Consider the following 4,882-nt stretch of genomic DNA (forward strand, 5'->3'; position numbering starts at 1 on the left):
CATGTCTAACACTTCCAAAAAACCAATACAACGCCCACCCGGAACAATATATAAAGCTAAGCGAACCGTTCACTGGGTAATTATCCGTACAAAAAACCCTATTGATTTACCTGTTTTTAAAAGGAAATAAAATGTGAAAAAAATATTTCTACATCCCATGGCCTTTCCCAACCATTTAAATTTTTCTCCTACAGGTCTAACACTTCTGAAAAACCAATACAACGCCCACCCGGAACAATATATAAAGCTAAACGAACCGTTCATTGGGTACTTATCCGTACGAAAAACCCTATTGATTTACCTGTTCTTACAAGGAAGTAAATGTGAAAAAAATATTTCTACATCCCATGGCCTTTCCCAACCATTTAAATTTTTCTCTTACAGGTCTAACACTTCCGAAAAACCAAAACAACGCCCACCCGGAACAATATATAAAGCTAAACGAACGGTTCACTGGTACTTATCCGTACGAAAATCCCTATTGATTTACCTGTTTTTAAAAGGAAATAAAATGTGAAAAAAATATTTCTACATCCCATGGCCTTTCCCAACCATTTAAATTTTTCTCTTACAGGTCTAACACTTCCGAAAAAACAATACAACGCCCACCCGGAACAATATATAAAGCTAAACTAACGGTTCACTGGGTACTTATCTGTACGAAAAACCCTATTGATTTACCTGTTTTTACAAGGAAGTAAATGTGAAAAAAATATTTCTACATCCCATGGCCTTTCCCAACCATTTAAATTTTTCTCTTACAGGTCTAACACTTCTGAAAAACCAATACAACGCCCACCCGGAAGAATATATAAAGATAAACGAACCGTTCACTGGGTACTTATCCGTATGAAAATCCCTATCGATTTTCCTGTTTTTACAAGGAAGTAAAATGTGAAAAAAATATTTCTACATCCCATGGCCTTTCCCAACCATTTAAATTTTTCTCTTACAGGTCTAACACTTCCGAAAAAACAATACAACGCCCACCCGGAACAATGTATAAAGCTAAACAAACCGTTCACTGGGCACTTATCCGTACGAAAAACCCTATTGATTTACCTGTTTTTACAAGGAAATAAAATGTGAAAAAAATATTTCTACATCCCATGGCCTTTCCCAACCATTTAAATTTTTCTCTTACAGGTCTAACACTTCTGAAAAACCAATACAACGCCCACCCGGCACAATATATAAAGCTAAACGAACTTTTCACTGGGTACATATCCGTACGAAAATCCCTATTGATTTTCCTGTTTTTACAAGGAAGTAAAATGTGAAAAGAATATTTCTACATCCCATGGCCTTTCCCAACCATTTAAATTTTTCTCTTACAGGTCTAACACTTCCGAAAAACCAAAACAACGCCCACCCGGAACAATATATAAAGCTAAACGAACCGTTCACTAGGTACTTATCCGTCCGAAAATCCCTATCGATTTTCCTGTTTTTACAAGGAAGTAAAATGTGAAAAAAATATTTCTACATCCCATGGCCTTTCCCAACCATTTAAATATTTCTCTTACAGGTCTAACACTTCCGAAAAACCAAAACAATGCCCACCCGGAACAATATATAAAGCTAAACGAACCGTTCACTGGGTAATTATCCGTACGAAAATCCCTATTGATTTACCTGTTTTTAAAAGGAAATAAAATGTGAAAAAAATATTTCTACATCCCATGGCCTTTCCCAACCATTTAAATTTTTCTCTTACAGGTCTAACACTTCTGAAAAACCAATACAACGCCCACCCGGAACAATATATAAAGCTAAACGAACCGTTCACTGGGTACTTATCCGTACGAAAAACCCTATTGATTTACCTGTTTTTAAAAGGAAATAAAATGTGAAAAAAATATTTCTACATCCCATGGCCTTTCCCAACCATTTAAATTTTTCTCTTACAGGTCTAACACTTCTGAAAAACCAATACAACGCCCACCCGGAACAATATATAAAGCTAAACGAACCGTTCACTGGGTACTTATCCGTACGAAAATCCCTATCGATTTACCTGTTTTTAAAAGGAAATAAAATGTTAAAAAAATATTTCTACATCCCATGGCCTTTCCCAACCATTTAAATTTTTCTCTTAGAGGTCTAACACTTCTGAAAAACCAATACAACGCCCACCCGGAACAATATATAAAGCTAAACGAACCGTTCACTGGGTACTTATCCGTACGAAAATCCCTATTGATTTACCTGTTTTTACAAGGAAGTAAATGTGAAAAAAATATTTCTACATCCCATGGCCTTTCCCAACCATTTAAATTTTTCTCTTACAGGTCTAACACTTTCAAAAAACCAATACAACGCCCACCCGGAACAATATATAAAGCTAAACGAACCGTTCACTGGGTACTTATCCGTACGAAAATCCCTATTGATTTACCAGTTTTTAAAAGGAAATAAAATGTGAAAAAAATATTTCTACATCCCATGGCCTTTCCCAACCATTTAAATTTTTCTCTTACAGGTCTAACACTTCTGAAAAACCAATACAACGCCCACCCGGAACAATATATAAAGCTAAACGAACCGTTCACTGGGTACTTATCCGTACGAAAAACCCTATTGATTTACCTGTTTTTACAAGGAAGTAAATGTGAAAAAAATATTTCTACATCCCATGGCCTTTCCCAACCATTTAAATTTTTCTCTTACAGGTCTAACAATTCCGAAAATCCAATACAACGGCCACCCGGAACAATATATAAAGCTAAACGAACCGTTCACTAGGTACTTATCCGTCCGAAAATCCCTATCGATTTTCGTGTTTTTACAAGGAAGTAAAATGTGAAAAAAATATTTCTACATCCCATGGCCTTTCCCAACCATTTAAATTTTTCTCTTACAGGTCTAACACTTCCGAAAAACCAATACTACGCCCACCCGGAACAATATATAAAGCTAAACGAACCGTTCACTGGGTAGTATATCCGTACGAAAATCCCTATTGATTTTCCTGTTTTTATAAGGAAGTAAAATGTGAAAAAAATATTTCTACATCCCATGGCCTTTCCGAACCATTTAAATTTTTCTCTTACAGGTCTAACACTTTCGAAAAACCAATACAACGCCCACCCGGAACAATATATAAAGCTAAACGAACCGTTCACTGGGTACTTATCCGTACGAAAAACCCTATTGATTTACCTGTTCTTACAAGGAAATAAAATGTGAAAAAAATATTTCTACATCCCATGGCCTTTCCCAACCATTTAAATTTTTCTCTTACAGGTCTAACACTTCCGAAATACCAAAACAACGCCCACCCGGAACAATATATAAAGCTAAACGAACGGTTCACTGGGTACTTATCCGTACGAAATCCCTATTGATTTTCCTGTTTTTACAAGGAAGTAAAATGTGAAAAAAATATTTCTACATCCCATGGCCTTTCCCAACCATTTAAATTTTTCTCTTACAGGTCTAACACTTCCGAAAAAACAATACAACGCCCACCCGGAACAATATATAAAGCTAAACTAACGGTTCACTGGGTACTTATCTGTACGAAAAACCCTATTGATTTACCTGTTTTTACAAGGAAGTAAATGTTAAAAATATATTTCTACATCCCATGGCCTTTCCCAACCATTTAAATTTTTCTCTTACAGGTCTAACACTTCTGAAAAACCAATACAACGCCCACCCGGCACAATATATAAAGCTAAACGAACTGTTCACTGGGTACATATCCGTACGAAAATCCCTATTGATTTTCCTGTTTTTATAAGGAAGTAAAATGTGAAAAAAATATTTCTACATCCCATGGCCTTTCCCAACCTTTTAAATTTTTCTCTTACATGTCTAACACTTCCAAAAAACCAATACAACGCCCACCCGGAACAATATATAAAGCTAAGCGAACCGTTCACTGGGTAATTATCCGTACGAAAATCCCTATTGATTTACCTGTTTTTAAAAGGAAATAAAATGTGAAAAAAATATTTCTACATCCCATGGCCTTTCCCAACCATTTAAATTTTTCTCTTAGAGGTCTAACACTTCTGAAAAACCAATACAACGCCCACCCGGAACAATATATAAAGCTAAACGAACCGTTCACTGGGTACTTATCCGTACGAAAAACCCTATTGATTTACCTATTTTTACAAGGAAGTAAATGTGAAAAAAATATTTCTACATCCCATGGCCTTTCCCAACCATTTAAATTTTTCTCTTACAGGTCTAACACTTTCAAAAAACCAATACAACGCCCACCCGGAACAATATATAAAGCTAAACGAACCGTTCACTGGGTACTTATCCGTACGAAAATCCCTATTGATTTACCAGTTTTTAAAAGGAAATAAAATGTGAAAAAAATATTTCTACATCCCATGGCCTTTCCCAACCATTTAAATTTTTCTCTTACAGGTCTAACACTTCTGAAAAACCAATACAACGGCCACCCGGAACAATATATAAAGCTAAACGAACCGTTCACTGGGTACTTATCCGTACGAAAAACCCTATTGATTTACCTGTTTTTACAAGGAAGTAAATGTGAAAAAAATATTTCTACATCCCATGGCCTTTCCCAACCATTTAAATTTTTCTCTTACAGGTCTAACACTTCCGAAAAACCAATACAACGCCCACCCGGAACAATATATAAAGCTAAACGAACCGTTCACTGGGTACTTATCCATACGAAAAGCCCTATTGATTTACCTGTTTTTACAAGGAAGTAAATGTGAAAAAAATATTTCTACATCCCATGGCCTTTCCCAACCATTTAAATTTTTCTCTTACATGTCTAACAATTCCTAAAATCCAATACAACGCCCACCCCGAACAATATATAAAGATAAACGAACCGTTCACTAGGTACTTATCCGTCCGAAAATCCCTATCGATTTTCCTGTTT

Source organism: Paroedura picta, unplaced genomic scaffold (genome assembly GCF_049243985.1).
Source record: "Paroedura picta isolate Pp20150507F unplaced genomic scaffold, Ppicta_v3.0 Ppicta_v3_sca23, whole genome shotgun sequence".
NCBI classification, from domain to species: domain Eukaryota; kingdom Metazoa; phylum Chordata; class Lepidosauria; order Squamata; family Gekkonidae; genus Paroedura; species Paroedura picta.